This window comes from Phalacrocorax carbo, chromosome 2 (genome assembly GCF_963921805.1).
Source record: "Phalacrocorax carbo chromosome 2, bPhaCar2.1, whole genome shotgun sequence".
Classification (NCBI taxonomy): domain Eukaryota; kingdom Metazoa; phylum Chordata; class Aves; order Suliformes; family Phalacrocoracidae; genus Phalacrocorax; species Phalacrocorax carbo.
This window is the reverse complement of record NC_087514.1, coordinates 25,591,518-25,613,604: the sequence shown is the minus strand read 5'-3', so window position 1 is coordinate 25,613,604 and position 22,087 is coordinate 25,591,518. Positions and strand designations below refer to the sequence as shown.

At 43.3% G+C, this 22,087-nt stretch overlaps 1 protein-coding gene and 1 long non-coding RNA gene across 2 annotated transcripts in view; both read left to right on the top strand.

The window, feature by feature from the left end:
* The first annotated feature begins 724 nt into the window (after positions 1 to 724).
* LOC135312291 (uncharacterized) lies at positions 725 to 4,132 on the top strand. The gene is made up of 2 exons (XR_010371856.1): positions 725 to 1,146; positions 3,104 to 4,132. It is a non-coding gene; the product is annotated as an uncharacterized LOC135312291 (long non-coding RNA).
* A 2,945-nt stretch (positions 4,133 to 7,077) lies between these two features.
* The window catches only part of CPQ (carboxypeptidase Q), a 168,330-nt gene continuing 153,320 nt past the window's right edge, over positions 7,078 to 22,087 (top strand). The window contains exons 1-2 of the mRNA XM_064442350.1: positions 7,078 to 7,268; positions 19,115 to 19,179. The gene's annotated coding sequence lies outside the window, so the exon portion shown is untranslated. The remainder of the gene's footprint in view (positions 7,269 to 19,114; positions 19,180 to 22,087) is intronic.

Sequence of the window (22,087 nt, the reverse complement as noted above, 5' to 3'; positions counted from 1 at the left end):
TCTCTCATGGCTGAAGTTCAGGTCCAAAGAATTCCTCCAGCCTGGCAGTTGAGCCCCAGCCCAGAGTGAGAGGAAGTAGGAATGCTTGTGAAAAACTTCCAGAAAAATATTGCAAAACCTGTAATAGTTTGTTGAAAATAAACAGAGCCCAAGTTCTCTGTAGGGGGTGACTTTAATTCATTTAGATTTCTTCTGGGGCATTATGCAATTATTTTTCCCATGCATCTTTTGTTGATTATTTGAATGCAGAGGAAGCTTCTGATTTTTTTCTATTTTTAGTCCTAAAATGAACCCAGCACTGACGTATAAGGAACAATAATTCCACCACACAAGCTACTTGAAGCTTATCTAGTGGTGGGAAACTGAGCTCAGTGGAGGAAAAAGTTCTGTGTCCTAGTTACCCACCCACCTTGTATGGCCATATGTAGTCCAGGAGTCTCAACAAAGTTCAGTTCCCATTTTCCTGAGCTGTGGCGGAACAGGAGCTTTATCTAAACACTACAGCTCCCCAGAGGATACCGAAGAGAAATGGGAACAGACTTACTTTTTGATGGTTTTGTGTCATAACCCATAATGCTAACGATCATCTCCCTCCTACTCCCCTTTCTAAATATAGCGGCAGGGGAGAAGTCAACAACCATCATGCTAAACAGTACTGAAAGAATGTAAAACAGTCCAAAGTTCAGTTTTCATCATTCATCCCTATAATTTTCGTTACCGCAGAGCTAACAGAAGAGTCTCTGGTGAAAGGAAGTGGAGCATGTGCTTCTTTCTGGACCAGCCCACAGTGCCAGCTGAGTTAATGCTGACTTGGGGAAAAAACTCTGCTTGGAAAGGAACAGCTTCTGGGGCTGAGTCTGAGGTGGCTGAGGGCCCAGCTTAACTCCTCCTCAGACCAAAACGCTTGAATGAGGGACCCTGCCTTGACCTGGTGCCTCGCTGCCAGGCTAGCGGCTGTGCCACACTCATGCTGGTGAGGCAAGGCTTCAGGCACATTTCTAGTAAATCTTCATTATCTGAGCTGCATCCCGCAGGAAAACCTTCCCTGAAGATCACAGTCAGTTTAAATTATTGACTACAATCAAAGCAGCAGCAAGAAGCCTTTGTTTAAATCATCAGCTTTCACCTTGTTTTGCATGTGCTCAGGTATTTTCCTAAAGAAAATTGGTTTTCATTGGCTGGTAAACAAGACGACTTGTTAACTTGTAATTTAATTTAATCTTTACAGTGAGTTTTGTACTTCTTTTTGCTCTGCAGGAGCACACACTATTTGCATATGCCGTTACAAAGCTTAACTTCCATTTTTATATTCTAGTTTTTCCATTCTGTTATGTTAAAAATGGTAAATAAGTATTTCTTTACCAGCTGATTCAGCTTATAGCTTTTATTTGTTTCAACTTTCTTTTCAATGGAAATTGAGATTTCATTAAGAATGCATAAAATTAGCACTTCTTATAAAGTAAAATATATTAAGCATACCAGAACAAAGATTAGCAAAACATTTTGTATTCAAAGCACATGTAATTATTGGAAGTATCTTATTTATTAGGCAAAATCATTCTGCTAGTTATTGAATTGAGTAATTCCAATCACAATGTCTGTTAAACCTGTAGGTCTCAATTTTTCTTCTTTTTTTTTCCCCATAGTTTGGAAGAGTACAAGCTTTCCTGCTTTTTCAGCTTCTAAGTGGTTTTATAAAAAAAATCTGAAAATAAAAAAAAAAGAGAGAATTTTATACCTACAGAAGAGCTGTCAAAGAGTCTAAAGTTTTCTTTTATCATCTCAAAAACTGGTTACAGGTGCTCAGCCATGTGACTTCTCCCAATTCATGGTTTGATTTTTGTAACAGCTCTGGCAGTCCATTTTACTCTGCCAGTCTGTGCTTTTTATAACACACGTTCAACCACTAAAAGCTAAGTGGAATTTTACTTCAGCCCTTCCTGATGGGTCTTTTAATGCAGATTCTGAAACTCCATAGACTTGTTCAGCTCTGGCTCTTCTAGATTCTAAGAAATACTATATCTGTGCTTGAGTAAGCAATATATTCTTTTACACAAGCTCTTAGTATATCAGCTTTTCACTTTTCAGTACGTGTAGCAAGGCTTTCAAACTGTGATCAGACAGACTTTGCAAATTTGAGTGAGAATCATGCCATCTTCTACATATATACTGTAGAGGATCGGAAGAGGACTCCAGAACTTTAGTTAGTTTTGATAGCAACAGGTTGACTCTCTTGCAGAATCACGTTTTTTTTGCAGTTTAAATGATTAATGCTGTATTATCTCTACTTGACTTGAGCAGCCTGTTCAGAGTCCTGTAGTTAAACTTAGAATGAGATATCGGAGAAGCTGGGTCTCAAAGCATGCCTCTGCACACTGAGTGGGGAGTTGTGTCTGTTCGCACTCAAAACCCATCACAAAATATACCACCTCTCACTTTTGGGCCTGTTCAGATGGTAACAAGCTATTTCAGCACTCAGTTTCTGTCCATCTGCCTAGTATCTGCCACTCCAAGAATGCTCCCCTTCCCAGTACAGTGGCTGGCTGAAGCATCATTACCTCGAGAAGTCTGGGCCTCCCAGCTGCCTCTGTTAGATGGATGTTTTATTGCCCCATCCTGTACGAAGACAGTCTGTAAAGTGTTCAACACAGGCCCAAGCAGTGCCCTGGGAGTAACTGTTTTCATGCAGGGCAGAAGGGTTACACTGGATGTCCTTTGAACCTGGAACTCACCATTACAGCAGATGTGTTACAAAAAAAGTCTGCTTTCATACATGGCAGGGTAGAGGATTCCCTTTACTCTAAGTCCATATATCCAGAAATAAATGATGTATTTTAACTGCATTTTTAAAAGTCTCTGTGGATTCAAACTTGTTTGGGACAAGTATGTGTTGAGTAAGTTGAACCTGCATTTTATCCTCACAAAAATATTGAGATGAATAAAGGTACCTAGCTGTCGTGGAGAGACTTGCTACGATAAACTATTTATCACTGAATTCCTTCATTGTGAGGAAAGTTATTTAGAGCCGTATTTAATGTATTTTTAATGCAAATATAGGATAATTGATGTTAGGTATCCAAATGTCTTTGCTTTGTAAACACAGGAGTGGAGGAGGACTCTTGTGTATTACTGGACCAATTGCTACCTGAAGACTGGAGATCTACAGGAATGCAGAGAGAGGGCTCCTCACAGCTCTGGTTTTACATGAGGTGCCCATGCTCTGCTCTCTACCCATGGCAGCACAAGTCACACAGTTTCTAAGGAGATTCAAGTGGGAACACCTTCCACCAAAGCTTAACAAAAACCTTTCTGTGGCATGGCAAAGCCATTGAAGCATTATTATTGTAAGCAAACTTGCAGTAATCTGCAGGAGAAATTACACTGCCGGGCTATGTCTTACTAGCAAGTTTTGCTGCCAGAACTTTTGTGGGGTCATGAGTTGCTGACATTTTTATGGCCCTGGAGCGTGTGTGTTCATTACCTCTTTTCTGAGGTGCTGCATGCCCTTGCTGAAAGAGGCTGTAACAGCAGAAGGGCTGCCGCACACGGGGTAAGGATCCAGGGCTTGCAGCTGCCAACACCACTGCGTCCTTGGAGCATGTAGGCAGTGGCATTTTGCTAGTAACTATATGTTGGCTTGTGTTGTTCAGAGGGGAGATTCCACTTCAGGAGGACAGGCTGAATTTTGTTGGCTTACATCAACTTAGTACGAGAATGCCTAGCAACTTGGGGCAACAAATGTTGGCTTCTGACAGCGTGTCCCACGCAAGCACGCCCTACCAACCCACTGCTGGCAGACGTTCTGCTCTTCACTGATGTTGCTCTTGGTACCTGAAAACACAAGCCTCTGACACAGCAGCAGAAAAGCTAGCAGAACTGTAAAGACTAGCTGACGCTAGGTGCCTGCTGTCTTTCTTTCACAATGTCCCTACCTTTTTCTCCATTCTATGCACTATTAGGATGTATTTATTTGCTGCCAGGCTGCATAAATGGAAAGATGTACAAGTCAGGGTCAAGCTTGAAAACTTCTTCCTAGGAAGAACTGAAAAAACAGCGCTTCTTGGAAACCTAGGGATATTTCTTTTCAGCTCCTTTAACTGAAAGAGGAAATAAAAGCTGAAGTTTGCATTAATTAGCAGTCCATATTTACCTGCCTACAGTGCAAAGCAACAAAGAAAAACTTTAAATGAGGAAAACACCTTCTAGTGGTGCTGAAATACAACGTGGACCTAGAGGAGGCTTTTGGGAGACACAACATGGGAACTGCTTTGGTAAAGTAAATAAATGTCATAAAATGAAAATCGAGAGCATGCTTCTAGACAAGTGTAGCTGGTACATTGGCAATTCCTTCAGGCTGGTACAGCGTGCTCCCACTTCAAACACCTTTTGTGTTTGGACCTGTGCTGGCAGCTTTTCAAAGGAATCTCATACTTTCTTCCCTCACCCTCCTCACTTTGCATAATAATTAGTATGCAAATATGCTTGTGACTTATTATTATTATTCTAATACAGTCACATTTTAGAGACTTCAATAAAGTTGGGAGCTCCATGGAAGCAGTCCTTGCTCCAAAACCCATGCAGCCTGAACAGACTGGAAAAACAAAGCAGAGCGAAATAGCATCACCCCCATTTTGTGCAGGGAGAAGCATGGTAACAGGCGACTGTTTTATCAGAAAGGATTCAGGATCCATCCAGGCAGTACGCTCTGCCTAACACCAGAACCCACCAGTTGCTTCATGTACGGTATAATAGAAGGGGAAGAAAATCCAGCAGTAAGAAGTGAGATCAGTCCTCATGTTAGATTTCATTCCCCTTTCTAGGAGTTAGAAACTGGCTTACTCCCTGAAGCATCAAGTTACAATCAGATAATTCAGATTATTTTGGACATTCAGATATATCCAATCCCTTTCTTGAATATTAAGTTCTTGACTCTGACACTGTTCCTATCAGTGTAATCATAGCAGTCTTTTAAAGACACATCCATATTGGGATCTTCAAGTACCCGAATAGTCTTAATGACTTTAGAAGTATGCAAGATGGATCACACAGGCAATTTCTGGTTGGGGGGCTAGGAGTTTGCCCAGTGTAGCCCATGAAGTCTGGAAAACTGAGCACAGGTCTCCCTAGCTCCAGCCTCTCCCCGATTTACAAATACAATTCTGAGGAGGGAAGAACAGCAGTCCAAGTCCGCAGCTGCAAACTAAAGGAAAATAAAACTATGCATTTAGTGGATAATGCAAAATATGAGAAAATAATATAAGAGAGAGGTGTGATAGAAATACCTTTCCCGAGGTTAAGTGGGTATTGATGTGTTTCAAACCCATAAAGAGATTTGTGCGTGTTGCTGGCTGAAGAGGTTTGGGTTTGGAGCTCTGTTTTGTTGTTACACCTCTTTACTTGCTTTTACTTACTGCTTCTCAGGCAAGAACAACAAAAGACATGAGCAGTGTGCTCTTCTTTTCCCTTCCCTGTGACCTGGGATTAATGACAGCCATACCAAGATTTCTTTACCCTTCTGACTGGTGATGGGGAAAAAAATGGCTTACTATCATTCATCCATCTGATACCTTGACTGTGGAAGGATGAATAAAGGAAACTAATTCAGGAAAAAATAATGGGAAACCAGGTGATTTAATTGTAAAGGAAGCAAATGAAGAGAGAAGGAATTCCTCTCAGAATCAACCCAAATCCTAAACTGGAATACTACAAATGCAATTTCACAGGAGGTCCTTCACGGGTATCTGTCTTATGTTCTGTCTGTTATTGGAAGCAAAAAGGAAAGCTATACATTTTTTTAATTAAAGTTCAAGAAAAAATCAAGTTCAAGGTTAAGTTCAAGATGTGGGTGCAACAGCCAACATTTGAGGATGGAGTATTTTCTTGCATGATCTACAGCAACACATTCAGAACTACTCAATCACTGTGTATAATCTCTTTCCAGAGATACAGTCCCAAACAAACACTTACAGCTTATCAGGCATGATATTTCAAGAATACACAGAACGCACAGGAAAGAGACAGGTAGATCTTCAATAGAAATTCACTTGAAGTTGAACATTTGAAGTTATTTTGTCCTCCTCAGTGGAACAAGGCCCTCGCAAGGACTGCAGCAGTTTAAGAGAAACTTACTGTTGCATCCCACTGCCATGCTCTGGGATCTGCATAGCACAGGACACAGCCCCAGCTGTAAGAATGTACCATCCAGACTGTGCTGAAAAATCCAAGTGAAAAAATACGAGTCACCTCAGTTAAATGGGTGGAAGAGTCAGACTGGCAGGGACAGCCGTTATTTTGTAAGACTGCATGTTTCAAATCTCTTCTCAAGGTACATGCCCATGAAGCTCATCAGTACTAGTCTTTTCACTTAGGCAGAAAGTTCATGATTATCGCAATACTGTGTTGAGTATTAGAGGGAAATTCTTCAGTCTTCCTGCTGCAGCAGCTTTTTGGAAATGCACCAAGGGCTTTGATCCTAAAAACACTTACCTGTAAGCACCGGGTAACACTGACATAAATACAACCAATTGAGAGCTTCAATTCAAGCGTTTGCAGAATAAGACCCATGTTTGTATTTTAAGATCTTATCTACAGAAGAAATTGCACTCATTTACCTAAGTGTTTTTATAAATACACCTTTATTTAAATAAGTGCAACGTTACTCATGCAGGACGCTGCCATGCAAGGAGCAGTGGCCCTACCTCGGTTCCCAGAGGTGTGAAGGCAGCGATGGCTCTCAGCGTGCTGGAAACCATCAGGGAATGACACACCATCGCCACCCTCTCAAGTACACGGGGAGAAGGCCGCTGCCACGGTGCAGGCAGCAGGGAAGCCTCCTCATGGCTTCATCCGTGTGCCGCACGTCCTCACACCGTGAACATGACCGCACGCACGCCCGTGTAGCAGGGAGCCCCCGAGCACCCACGGGGCTTCTCCCTGCAAGGGTTGGGGATGGTGCACGGATGGGTGTTTTTAGGTCTCCTTCCCGAGCCGGGGGCTCCCAGGCCGGGCCCGCCACGCCTCAGAGGGGCCTACGAAGCGCCGCGGCCCGACCCACCGGTAAGGGGGGGCGACTCCCGGCCTCGCCCGCAACACAGCGCCGGCACGGGCCGGGGCCCGGGCCCTGAGGCCGCTTCCCCACGGCTTCCAGGCGCCCTCGGCGAAACCAGCACCGGCCGGGCCCAGGCCCGACCCGCCCCTTCCACCCCCCGCGGCGGCTCCTCCTCCCCGCCCCGTCCCGTTCCGGCGGAGGCCTGCTCGGCACGGGGAAGGTGCGTGTTTGCTCGGCTCCCCTTCTCCTCCTCCTCTTCCTCCTCCTCTTTCACATCCTCAGAGGGACCGGCGGCCCCGCGCGGGAGGCGCTCGGCCGGGCTGGCTGCCGCCGCGGGAGCGGGGCTGGCGGCGCCTCTCCGCCGGGCCGCAGCGCCCTCTCTCCCGGCGGGGCCGGCTCCGGCGCCTGGCTGGGGGCGAGGAGGGGCTCAGCCCCGTCTCCTCCTCTTGCCGAGGGCTTGCTTCGAAGCCCTGCCGGCATGTGCTGGGGTGCCCCTCCCATCTCCGAGGCCGGGCCGCGGCCTCGGGTGCCACCCGGCCTGGCAGCAGGGCCTGGGGCCCACCTGGCGCCTGCCCTCCCGCCCTTCCCGGAGGGGGACAGACACCAGCTCGGTCGCCCTTCAGGAACACGGACGTGCCATCGCGTGACGAGAAACGCCAGCTTCCCCCTCGTTCCAGATACCCGGCCCACGCTGTAGTTGGCGGTCGCACATGTGCTCGGTCGGCGTTAGGCGAGGCGCGGCGCTCTGCCGAGGGCTTGGAACCAGCACAGCTGACAGCAGTCACTGGCTGAAGGAATGCCACTGCAAGCGAATAAAACCCATAAATACCAGATGGGTGCATTAAGATATTTAATTACTTTTTACGGCATGCTTCATAGTGAAGAGGTCCCGGTGTGTAAAGTGTTTTAGTGCTTCTGAGTAGGAAATTCTAGTAACTAGTACTCATTAGGTTTGTTTTGACAGGTCTTTAAAAACTACCTTTTTCAAATCGATGCAAAAGGGAAATGTATATAAGAAGAGAGGCATTTTTATGTATGTGTATACAGTTTTTGTACACGCATATACATATTTTATGGAAGTACTAAAATATATATGAGGGAGAGAAGAGTGAGATAAAACATGAACCGTAACTTCTGCCAACTGAATCAGATTTTATTAAGGAAGCGTTACAGACAGAGTAGCATTCTGAATCTAGTGGTTGTGCCTGACAAGTTACAAGTCTGCTCAGAACAACTAAAGATAAAATGCAAAATATAAGCACAGATTTCTGTTTCCTTGTTGATTACTTGTTTCTTCCTTCAAACTGCAGAATTTTTGGGACCTGACTTTCCTAAATGCTGTGTGAGCGCTCAAAGTACCTGCTCAGATAGGGCCATACACATGCAACACCTGAAATCCTGATTTCCTGTTTAGTAAGCCTTAATTTTCAAAATTTTGCCCGTCTGTGGTTTTCACTCTGTTTAAAATTAGATTAATTTTACCGTTTCTGGAGATTGTTCCACATCTGCTCACCCTTTTGTATCAAATGACTCTAAGAGTGTTGTAATCTATTGATGAAAGGGCAGCGTGTGGGTGTTTCTTCTTACAAAGCAATCCTTGGTATGACTGTAGAACAGATTCCCTGTATGGGAGTGGAAGGGCTGCTTACATCTATATCTAGCTATAATGTATCTATCTATTTAGCCTGAGAAATTCTTTAGATTTAAGCTAGGGTGACAAAAGTTGGCCTTGATTTTGCTCTGGTGATTTTTCTCCAAAGATGAAAGCTGTTATGAAATGTCTTCCTCATGCTTACCTGCTATCACTCCTTAAAATCACCTTCTAGTCTTGTCTGGCACTCCCTCTGTTAGATTAGTTTTTTGAATAATACCTCAAACACTTCTTTCCCCAAAGACATCCTACAAAGCCTGCCGTATCCATGAGGGTTCTTACATCCCTTGTTTCCTTGTAAATTTTGACTCATTTCTTTAGACGTATCCACTCTTATCTTGGATAGCATCTATCAGTTGTGCCTCACAGTTTCACTTTACCCAAACTTCAATCTTTCACATTAAGTCTGTGCAGATAAACTTGGATCAGAGCCACTGCAGCTTTAGAGCTTCATACTAAACCTTTGTCTTACCTAATCTTGTTTCTTGGTGTTTAAAATATATATAATTCTTTTGAACAGCAGAACAATAAGATACTAAATCAGATAAGAACAGATTGCAAATCTGGGCTGGGGAAGAACAACCTGGCATTGACCCCTGTTGGGAGACATCTGTCAGTAAAAGCTCATATAAGTTCTTATTTGTTTCATAACACAGTTTTGCAAATGCCTGCATATCTGTAATGCCAAATTGGGAAACGAAGCAACATATACTTTTGCTTATTGTTGACATAATTGCACAGACTCATAATGCACATGGGTTTCTTTTATCTGTTCCTGCTATAGCGTATAAAACTTTCTTGTTTTAAGATTGAAAACTTTGTCTTGTCATTTCTTCCTTCCTTTCCAGTTGTGGGAGGATGAAGATGAAGGATGGCAGTACATCTAAGAGATAGCAGCTGCAGGGGTGAAATGTTTTGCTTAAAAAAAGTACTTTATGCGTAGAAATGTATGAAACGATTACAGTCTTGAAGCTCTACAGTTCTTTCTGTTCTGTCTCAACAGGAAATATTATCTGTCAAAAACTGCACTGCAGTAATCTTTCACGTTTTTGTTACCAAATGTGTGCAGTAATCTCAAAGTACTGAAATAAATGTAAGTTCTTTCTTCGGTTGACCCCCAGTTACTTACATTTTCACTCATTGGCAATAGTGAATTTTTGGCTCTGATTTGTAATCTCGTAAATGCCAATTAATTGATTAAGTCAGTATTTCTGACAGAATCTGTGGGCAATCCTCTTGCCTTTTTTGTTTCAGTTTTACAATAGAAGAAAAATTGTATGTCAGCTTGAGAAGAATGTTAACCTTGTTATCCTGTAGTTTTAACAACGATCCTTTGGGTGCCTTGATCTTACAAGAGGATCTTTTTTTTTTTTTTGAGACAGAGAGAATAGACCAATGGTGAGGGGGTTTATGTATTTATTTATTTCTCTGTCTATTTATTTATTTATAATGGAGAGTATTGAGACACCCAGCTCATTTAATTTCTTTTTTTTTTTCCTGTCCTGGTATTAGTAGTATTTTCTCAGACACTTTTAAATCTAATTAACTTGATGAGCTTGATGAATTTTCTCCACAGTGGGCACAGGCTAAAAACATCAAAATCCCTTTGGTGCTGTTGCTGCCAAGAGGGATTCGGTAGAAGTATCTAATGAACAGACATACAGATTAAAATAGATCTCTAAGAAGTGGTTTATATATTTTGGCAAAATGTTTTTCTCTACTACCCATTGCAATCAGAGGTATAGTAAAAGGCCTGTGACCTTAAAACATGACTTTAAAAGATACTAATGCTGTTTTAGAAAATAAAACTTTCAGTCAAATTTATCTCAATTATCTATAATAAATTTTGAATCATAGAATCACAGAATCATAGAATGGCTTGGGTTGGAAGGGACCTTTGGAGGTCATCTAGTCAAACACCTCTGCACTGAGCAGGGACATCTTCAACTAGATCAGGTTGCTCAGAGTCCCGTCCAACCTGACCTTGCATGTCTCTAGGGATGGGGTCTCCACAACCTCTCTGGGCAACCTGTTCCAGTGCTTCACGACTCACTAAAAATTTCTAAAATCTTCACTGCCTAAAAAATTTCTTCCTTATATCCAGTCTAAATCTACCCTTCTTTAGTTTAAAACCATTACCCCTTGTCCTGTCACAACAGGCCTTGCTAAAAAGATTGTCCCTATCTTTTCTATAGTCCTTCTTTAAGTACTGAAAGGCTGCAATAAGGTCTCCCCAGAGCTGTCTCTTCTCCAGGTTGAACAACCCCAACTCTCTCAGCTTGTTCTTGTAGGAGAGGTGCTCTATCCCCTGGATCATTTTTGTGGCCTCCTCTAGACCTGCTCCAACAGATGCATGTCCTTTTATGTGTTGCGGGCTCCAGAGCTGGATGCAGCACTCCAGGTGGGGTCTCACCAGAGTGGAGTAGAGGGGCAGAATCACCTCCCTTGACCCGCTGGCCATGCTTCTTTTGATGCAGCCCAGGATACTGTTGGCCTTCTGCACTATGAGCGCACGTTGTTGGCTCGTGTCCAGCTTTTCATCTACTGGGACCCCCAAGTCCTTCTCCACAGGGCTGCTCTCAATCCCTTCATCCCCCAGCCTGTGTTGATATTGGGTGTTGCCCTGACCCAGCTGCAGGACCTTGCACGAGGCCCACCTCTCCAGCTTGTCCAGGTCTCTTTGGATGACATCCCATCCTTCTGTTGTGTCAACTGCATTGCTCAGCTTGGTGTCATCTGTGAACTTGCTGAGGGTGCGCTCAATCCCACTATGTCATTGATGAAAATTTTAAGCAGCACTGATCCCAGTACAGACCCCTGAGGGACACCACTCATCACCGGTCTCCATTTGGACATTGAGCCATTGGCCACTACCCTCTGGATGTGACCATCCAACCTTTCCTCATCCACTGAATAGTCCACCCATCAAATCTGTATCTCCCCAATTTAGAGAGAAGGATGCTGTGGGGGATCATGTCGAAGGCTGTACAGAAATCCAGATAGATGATATCCATTGCTTTTCCCTATTCCACTGATGCAGTCATCATAGAAAGCCACTAGGTTAGCCAGACAAAACTTGCCCTTGGTGAAGCCGTGCTGGCTGTCTCAAATCACCTCCCTGTCCTCCATGTGCTTTAGCATAGCTTCTAGGATGATCTGTTCCATGATCTTTCCAGGCCCAGAGGTAAGCCTGACAGGTCAGTATTTCTTCAGGTCCTCCTTTCTACCCTTTTTAAAGATGGGCACAATGTCCCCTTCTTCCAGTCCCTAGGGACTTTACCTGACGGCCATGGAGAGTGGCTTGGCATCTACATCAGCCAATTTCCTCAGGACTCTGGGTTGCATCTCATCAGGTCCCATAGACTTGTGCATGTTCAGGTTCCTCAGGTGGTCAAGAACATGATCTTCCCTTACAGTGGCAGGGGCATTACCCCCCTGGTCCCCATCTTCTGGTCCATTGACTTGGGAGAGGTGAGGAAAGGTTACCAGTGAAGGCCAAGGCAAAAAGTTGAGTCCCTCAGCTGCCTTCTCGTCTGTTGATACTTGGTCACCATTCTTGTTCATCAGGGAGGGTATGCTTTCTTTAACCTTCCTTCTCTGGTTGATGTACCTGTAGAAGCCTTTCTTGTTATTCTTTACATCCCTTGCCAAATTCGGCTCCAGCTGTGCCTTGGCCCTCTTCACCCCATCCTTACACAACGGGTAAGCATCCCTATACTCCTCCCAGGACACCTGTCCCTGCTTCTACTGCCTGTGCTGTTCCTTCTTGCTCTTTAGTTTGACCAGCATGTCTCGACTCAGCCATGCTGGCCTCTTCCCTTCCTTGCCTGTTTTTTTACACCTGAGGACTGAGAGCTCTTGGACTCTTTGGAAAACATCCTTAAAGATCCCCCAGCTCTGTTCTACTCCCTGTCCCTGATGACTGTTTACCAGGGGGTCTTTCTGACTAACTCCTTGAAGAGTTGGAAGTTTGCGTTCCTAAAATTTAGGGTCCTGACTATACTCCTTGCTTTTCCCATATCTTTCAGGAGTGCAAACTCCAGCAATGCATGATTGCTGCAGCCCGCGCTGCCTCCAATGTTGACGCCATCGGTTAGCTCACTTGCATTGGTGACCATCAGGCCCATCTGAGTAGAGATGAGTAGAGGTGTCTATTACCTGGCTTAAGAAGTTATCCTCAGTGCATTCTAGGAATCTCCTGGATTGCCTACAGCTTGCTGTGCTACTTTTCCCGCAGGTGTGGGGTTGGTTGAAGTCCCCCAGTAGGAGGAGAGCCTGCGAGCACGAAGCCTCCTGGAGCTGGAGGAAGAAGGCCTCGTCAGCAGTCTCCCCTTGATCAGGTGGCCTGTAGTAGACACCAGCCACAAGGTTCCCTCTGTTGCCTGTCTCTAATTCTTACCCATAAGCTTTTGACCTGCTTGTGGTTATTCTTCAGGGACTGCTCTTCACACTGTATCAATCTCTTGATGTAGAGGGTAGTGCCTCCACCCCTCCTTCCTCGTCTGTCCCTTCTGAAGAGCCTGTGGCCATCAATAGCTGCACTCCAGTCATGGGATTTTTCCCTCCAAGTTTCAGTAATGGCAATCAGATCATAACTTTCTAGCAGCACGGTAGCTTCCAGCTCCTCCTGTTTGTTTCCCATGCTGTGTGTGTTCGTGTAGAGGTGTTTCATCTGGGCTGTTGGCCATGTCACCTTAGCGGAACACCCCTTGTTTCCCTTGAGGTGTTTCATGGAAGTTTCCTGGTTGGCTCCTACTACCTCAGGAGCCCCCAGCTCATCTCCACAAGGCTTCAACTGTGCTGCAGCATCCCCAGCATGCCTCTGGGCAATAGGTTGAGGGCTCATAATAGCAGCCTCTAAGCATTGTGTATCATCCACAGCATGTCACAGGCAAGCCTGATATGCTCCCCCTTCCCCTTTGCCTCTAGTTTAAAGCCCTGTCCATGAGCCCTGCAAGCTCCTGAGCAAAGACCCTCTTTCCCCTTTGAGAAAGGTGGCTCCCATTAGATGCCAGCAATCCCAGTGCCGTGTAGGCCATCCCATTGTCAAAAACCCCAAAGTTGTGTAGGTGTCACCAGCCATGGAGCCACGTGTTGATAGATTGGGTCAGCCTGTTCCTTCCAACGTCACTGCCCACAACTGGAAGGAGAGAGGAAAAAATAACTTGTGCCCCAGATTCCCTCACTAACTGTGCCAAAGCCCTGAGGTCTCTTTTAATCACCTTTGAGCTACATACTGCAGCTTCATCACCACCCACATGGAAGAGCAGTAACAGGTAGTCTGAGGGCTGTACCAGGCTAGGAAGTTTCCTAGTGATATCTCTAACTCAGGCTCCTCGGAGGCAGCAGGCTTCCCTATGAGGAGGGTCAGCCTGGCAAACTGGACCCTCTGTTCCATTTAAGGGAGTCTCCTGCAGCTATGACCAGTCTTTGCTTCTGTGTGGAGATGGTAGTAATATGGGGGGCAGGTCTTTCTAGTCTTGACCACTTCTCTGGTATAGATGGATTGACACCCACATCATCCACTGACTGGTCCTCCACATCTAGAGCCTCATACCTATTGTGCAGAGGCACCTGGGGAGGCGTGGTGAGCAAGGAAAAGGTTTGCTTGCTGCTCCCATTGTGGACTTGTTTCCACTTGCCGCTTCCCTTTAAGACCCTGCCTCCATCCTTGTGGGGGGATGATACAAATCAATCATACAAATCAATGATCTTTATGTTATAGTGAGAGAAGGTTAATCTCAGGTCACCTATCATTCTTACATTATACGAAAAATAAGCAAATAAGATTTTTTTTTTAAACTTGCCTGAGTGACCATCCTGCATTCAGTACAACAGTGGCAGTTTCCACCAGCTCAGGATTTGTCCTAACCTGTTTTGTGACATCGCAGAAGTAGCATCTTGTGCAACTGTTGTCACCCTTGTGAAGCCTGTTCTAGTAATGGTGTGAGAAAATGGTTCTGATGTTAAGTATATATGCGTATTTTTTTCTCCGGTTGCTGGTTATGGTGTCTGATCTTATACTCAAATATAGTGGTAGCACATTTTCTGCTAGAACACTCTGTGTGAAAGGGAATGACATCACTCTTCTACCCTCCCCCAATTTCTGTAGCTTTCATCTGCTACATGTGCATTGATATCCTGTGTCTTTAATTTTTGTGTTAGTTTTTTTCAGCAAAGACACTTGACTATGACTTTAGGTAAGACACGTGATTTGACAGTAATTTTGTGTTTCAAGTAGGCCCACAAAAGGGCTTATGTAATATTATGCATGTGCCAATAGACATTTGAGAAAGAAATGTGCTTTTTTGAGGCCTTAAAATGACATCTGAGCCAACAGACTCTGTTGGGAAAGCACCCGCTTCTTTATCTGTAACTTTTGAAGACCAAATCGTAAATTTGATTTATCTGTAATGGTTTCCCCTTCTCCTCTCCACAGGTTTTGAGATTAGCGTTTCTGATCTTGTTGATTTTTACTGTTCTGAATCACAGGGCTTACCTTCTAGTGCTCTCTCTGGTCATGTTCTCCCATATGAAACATGAGTGCTCTTCCGTGGCAGATTGCAAAAACACTTCTTGGAGTTTTAGTTTAATGAAATTCTTTATTGCTTTGGAAGCAAAAAGAATTTTAAGTTACTAATTTCCTTAAGATTGATCGTACACTGCAATGGCCTATTAATATTTTCTCTTATGACAACTAGATAAGGCAGAAAAGTACATTACTTAGCTCAGGTAATGTATACAGTGCTGCTGAAAAATACACAAAGCAGACAATTTCTACCTCAGTTTTGCATTGTGAGATACCATAGAAGGAGAACGAAGTCAGCTTGATTTTAATTACTTGTTCAGTTTGGTTGTCTTGAAATAATTGTTGGGTAGGGAATCTCTAGGGGGTTTTCAGAAGCAAAAAAGTCTCAGGAATAGTCTTGGAAAATTCTGTGCAGGCTCTGAGTTACTGCCCTTGTCTAATTTACCTGCAACTGCTGCAGAGGTTTCCACCCCAGCCACCCTCCCTCCCTTGGCCAGGAGTTCTCACCCGGTTAGCAGAGGTGGTGGAAAGAGCAGAGCTGTCTGCTCTTCAGGCTGCAGGACTGCCGCAGTCCAATCTTCTGAGTAGTACACCCCCATTTTCTCTTTGGCAGTAACCTACTGGTACTAATGCTCATGATTAATTTCTGCAGACAAAGAATAAATGTTTTTCACTTGGCTGGTTTCAAGAACCAACTTGCTGCCTGAGCATATGGACAAAACTCTGTTGCAATGGCAATGTGGAGGACAGAGCCACCATAGTTGGGCCTAGATGGACTTAAGCCATGACTGATCCAAACCTCCTGTTGCTCAGTCCATAGGCTGGTAAAATATATCTATGCTGACTTTAATATACATTACTACCGCAACTAAGGTCTGTGATTCATGCTTCATCTTGGACTTACCTGTTATGGCTGAAGAGAAAGCTTGCAGAAAGTGTGGTAGCAGGAATCTGCCTGTGGCCACCTTTCAAAGAGTAACCGAATGAGGACAGGTGTGCTTGTTTCCAGCAAGTGATGCTGCCCAAGTCAGCAGATACATCTTGGTTTCTGCCTCTTACACCAGTGCTGTCTAGTGTACACAACAGTCATAAGTATTAAAAAAGACCTGACAGCCAAACCCAGCTTATCCGATATGAGTGGATCACATGGGGCTTTTTGGTAGTTGTCCGATTTTGGACTCTTCCAACAAATCTGGTCATGAGAGAGGGAAAGGTGATCAAACTGAAAGAAACTTCAAGAGAACAGCTTATGCTGAATGTCAGAACATCTGTTAAAAGTTTGCTGTGCAGGTGACAATGGTGTCTTCAACCTCACATCTAAATTTTGGCTAGGACAATGAACTTTTTTGTTTCATTGGAAAAAAAAAAGTGGTCAGAATAGTATGGTTATCTTTCTGTGTTTACATCTGGCAGTCGGTGAGCTGAAAACTCATTTGCAAGTCTTTTTCCCTAGAGGAAAAGGTATTTCCCAGTGCTAAGTGGTGCTTCTGTTAGCACTCCTCTCATTGCTCAAAGTAGGTTTAATCTTTTGGCCCAGAATATTGGTTTTGAGTAAAAATAATAATTTTGACACAACAGCATGAGTTATTTTGTGTTCATAAGTGAACAAGTCTATATGCTTTTTCTAGTATGAGAATTTTGGCATGGCTAGAAATTATTTCCCCCACATCACTCTCCTATCTCATGTAATTTTTTAAACAAATTTGTGAAAATGGCTTTATAGTTTAAGCTTTTAGGCCGAAAGAAGTTGATGCATGTTTCAAGCTTTATTTGAGGAGCTATCAATATTGATAGTGACACATCCAGTGTTTCTTCGATCCAGATCATATGGCAAGTTTTATTTAAAGTAGAAACATAAAAAAAAACTGTACAAAGTGAATCCTGTTTTGCTGACCCTGATGTCAAGAATCCAGCAGTTAAAAATCGTATGATATATGTGTCAATGAAGCATATCTGATGTTTGTATGCTTTTTTTTTAAATTTTTTTTTTGTTTTTTAAACCAGTGCCATTTTCTTGTGATTATGGTGCAGACCTCTCAGCTATTTCATCATTACGTTACACACCACACTCTTGTCAGTCCCACCGTCGTGCATTTGCAGGCATCAAGGGTTTATCAAAGTCAGAGCAGTTATGTTTCGGGGGAGTAGTAGTCAAATTTTCTGATTCTTTTTTCCCCTTTCACATGCTTATTTATCTCCTTTGGCTTTTCTTCATTGTTGTGATGCTGGAAGATACGGCACTTCTCCATTGCTTCTGTTGTCAGTGCATTGGTATTAGAATTAAATTTATTCAGATGCCTGTTTTCTGAAAATCCAGAACATGCAGCCCACTTGAGCAGCATGCAAACAGGAATGGGAGCATGGGAAAGTTCCTTTGAAGAATGTTATATAAAAATAACTATTGGGAGCTTATCACTATGTGAACTATATATAAAAAACCAGATGTACACTGGATAAATAAAAATTACAGTAGGCATCTGTCTAATGCAACCTCCCAAAATTATCAAAATGAAACATGCTGTATAACATCTCCTGTCCCTACAGACAAGCAGCATAGGAAGGATGAAAGTCAACTAATACTAGCTTTTTTCCTGGAAAATATTTTCAGCTGTGGTGAGGTGGCAGCTGGGCTGCTAGCTGCAAGCTAAAAATGTGAGTGGTGGCTGGTGCAAGCTCAGCCGCTCCTCTGAAAGCAGAAGGTAACTTTGCTGCAGAAAAAAACCCTTAATCTAGGAATTAAATGGGATAGTAGACTTAAGAAATGTAGACTTCATGCTGACCTTGCCTGCTCTCTGAGTGTTTATATCCAAGTACTTTGTACTCAACAAATAGGGCTTGTTGGCAAGCATGGAGTAAGGGGCGTATGATTAGTGTTGCCATCAGTTCTGTTCCAGTGGATAACCGGGAAGTTGCTGTCATCAGGGAGCAGAACTGATATGTAATTCATTGCCCAAAGGACTGTTTATGTCCTGGCCTGGCTTCCAAATGGTTTCAAAGAAGAGCTTTTGGAGGAGTGACCCTAATATGGAAATCATGGAAGTGTGGGCAGATGTGGTGAGACTGTAATCCTGAAAGGAACAGCACTTCATTGAGAAGTCAAAGATGGCTTTTTGGGCTGCTTCTGAATGAAGGAGCAGTTGTAACTTTATGAGAACTCTACCTCATCAGTTGCCCCTGCTTGCAAGCTGATATATGTGAACAGGGTGCCAGAGCAGTGGAACAGGCTGCCCAGGGAGGCTGTGGAGTCTCCTTCCCTGGAGGCATTCAAAACCTGCCTGGACGTGTTCCTGTGCCCCCTGCTCTAGGTTTGCCTGCTCAAGCAGGGGGGTTGGACGAGACCATCTCCAGAGGTCCCTTCCAACCCTTACCAGTCTGTGATTCTGTGATAAAATCAAAACCGAGTGTAAGCGATCCTCTGATACCAGTGTCATTTTAATTTGGAATTGCATTTTAGTTCATGAGGAGAATGACATTTGCAACATCTGGATTCACTGAAGGAGGCAAAGGCTCTGGTTTTTCCTCATACTGGGAACAGCAGAGCCCCAAATGTTAAACAGTCTCTCTATTCATGCTGTGGATAAAGGCCTCTGAATTTTATGCAGTTATGACAGGGCAGATGTGCAGTTTTGAAAAATCGCCATTTATAGCTAAATCAAAGTAAAGGGGAGTTGATTCTGCAAGCTTTTGTCTCCTTAATGATTGGGTTTGTGACTGGAAACACTTAAGGGTAGCATTCCCAAAGCTGTGCTTGCAGAGGGCTATTTAACAGGTAGGATAAAAGCCAGAGGTGTCCTAATACCAGGGGCCCTGTCCATTTTGATAACACTGTATCTAAATAAAAATTCAAAGAGTGTCTAAATAGCTTCATTTTTTTATTGTGTTCCAGGCATAACCACTTCAGAAGACCCAGAAGGAGCTTGTGGCTGTCACATGCAATAGCAGAAGGATAGGGTAAGCAATTGGCATCTGGAAATGGAGCCGTGTCCTCTCTGGGCTCTGCTTGGTTGAAGTTCCTTTGGGCTTCCTGAGTTCAGGTGGAGTCACTCACCTGGGGCTGGTGTAGTCACGGCTGTGGTGGTGAGCTCGTTTTCTCAAAGATGGCCAGCGTGAAAACTCTGGAGTTCGGGAGCTGGCGCACAAGTCAGATTGCCTTATGCAATCTATACTGTGCAGGTGTTTAAGGCTTAGGGGGAAACTTTTGGCTGTTTCGTTTGTTCCTGTATTTTCCTGGCATAATTTAATCTCTGAGTGTTACTGGTCAGGTGCAGTGTCAGAATCATGTCAGTGCAAAGACAGGGAGATGTCAACATAACATAATGTTTGCAGAGAGAGGGTTGATCACATTCTGTCTCTAATAGTGTTGCAGATGCTGTAAAGTGTGCGCCAGATGCGGTACAATGTGTGCCAGAAAATGACATACACGTATATCTAGTCAGCTTATGTTTGCCAAAGTCAGTATCTTCCCTGAACATGACACTCAAGTAAGGTATCGGCTTTTGTATTGTCACATTCAAGACCCTGGATCAAACAAATGGTACCACAGATAGTTTGGCAGCTGGAACAAAGAACCTGTGAGGATTTCAAAGGATGGACCTCCACTTGTTTTTCTAATACCATGGGATTCAAACAACAATTGTGTTAATAAAAGGGAGTTTCATAGTTTGTTAACTACCTTCCTTCTCACAAATATTTTTTGCTGTTTTGGAAAGCTGTCTCCAGTGTAGCTCCTGAATATGTTTTAGCAGTGGTACTTTTTCCATTTATTCTGAAGCTGCTGTTGGTATTTGTGCATGTATGTTCTATAGCACCTCTGCAAGTATAGCTGTGCAAGAATAAGGCAGTTATTTTTGCCTGGCAGTTATCTGTATTAACAACATATGCTATGTTATTTTTTGATCTTTTTCTGAAGAAAATTTGGAAAAATTGAAATTTTTTTTCTGAAGAAAAATTGAAAAAAAACCCTTATTTTCTGGGCACTGTTGGCTTCAGGTCTCTTGAAAAATGCTCATCAAGGGCAATGTCTAATACTCCCGAACCTGAAAACTATACTGTAGGCATATTTAGATTTATTTATAACTGTGTAAGGGTCTTACTAAATAGAAAATGTTTATAATATGTGACACCATTAGTCGGATGCTACTGCACTCAATTTAAATATTTTAATTTGAGCATATGCATGGGAATTGAACATACAAATTGCTAATACATCTACTTTTCCTGGTGATACTTGTGTGATTCTGATATGGTTTAAAAAACACAGTCCTCTAAAAGGTGCTTTAGACTCTTAATTCTGCTTTGAACATCTGCTCAGGTTTATGCTATCACTTTTTGGCTGCTTCAGAGAGAAGTTTATTCTGTTTCAGCTGTCTGTTAGAATGGTAATGCGTTGAAAGGTACTAAGAAATGAGTGTTCATTCAGGTGTCAGTTTTTCCTTTGATTCTGATCAGCGTGCACCTCCCTTTCCCCTTAAGAAACAAAAGATCTGTAAGATACTGTAGCTGGTAGTAGCAAGGTATATGTTTGCAAACTAAATATTCAAAATGAACTTTAGATTTTGCATTGATATGTATCCACATGAAAAATGTATACATCTGTACATATTTTCCCATGCTCAGAATTTGTCTATGCAGAAAATTGTCAATACTTACCTGAGATTTGCTAACCTACTGCAGCTCAGTGTAAGCTGTCTCACAGGTCACCTGCATGATCGATCTTTGGAGTCCCTGCATGAGAATTCTGGATAGAAGCATGCCTGGTGTGTTAGTGTGTGAACAAAAATAAATTGAAAACAGACATTTTCAGGTATTTATTACCAGCATACCAGATACAGTAGTTGTTTACACTTAGAACTATTTTACTATCCTCTATTAAGAAAAAAACCAGAAACACATCTTTAAAAATTCACTTTTGGAAATAGAATTGCATGGCTCCGAAAAATAGGAATTGTCTTACTAGACTCACTACTGTCAGCATTTGTCACTGTCACCTCTACATAATTGGTGTGTGTATTTTTTATTATGTTCTTTGTTGTGTCGTGTTGTTGGGGTTTTTTTCCCCATCTTTGATTTACAGTTAGCTTTTTCTAATATGACCATTTACTTCACTGCAGCAACCTTTTGATCGACTCCTCTTGGTAGTATCAGGAGAAAGGGGCTGAGTGGTCATGCTGATTGAAATATCTTTCATGTAGCAACTGAATCACTTGGAAATGTCACTTCCGGGTCCCTCCTATCCCAATTGTTTGTCCATTTTGTCTGTCTGCAGTTGTATGGCCCTAATGGCATGCTTGTCTCATTATATCTTTGCAGTAGGAATGTGGACTGTATCTTAACTGGGGCTGCTGAATGCCACTAGAAATAAACAGAAATGGATATTAATACTGATAGATGTATTCTGTCATTTTAACTACATGATAAAATGCATGCTGCATTGGGGAGTAGCTTTGATGAAGAAAAGGTGTTGGAGCTTTCTTCAACATCAGGAAGAGGTCTGGTTGTGTTAATTTATTACTCAGAAATGGCTAAAACCAGTTTTCTGTCAAGCCTTTTAAGTAAAGTGCATTTCTTTTGTTTACAGTCTCTTCTTTCTCCTGGTTCTTTACATTACACAGATTCACAGTATCACAGAATGGTAGGGGTTGGAAGGGACCTCTGGAGATCATCTTGTCCAACCCCCCTGCTTGAGCAGGCACACCCAGAGCAGGGGGCACAGAAACGCATCCAGGCAGGTTTTGAATGTCTCCAGGGAAGGAGACTCCACAGCCTCCCTGGGCAGCCTGTTCACCTGCTCTGGCACCCTCACAGGAAAGAAGCTTTTTCTCATGTTTAGGTGGAACTTCCTGCGTTCCAGCTTGTGCCC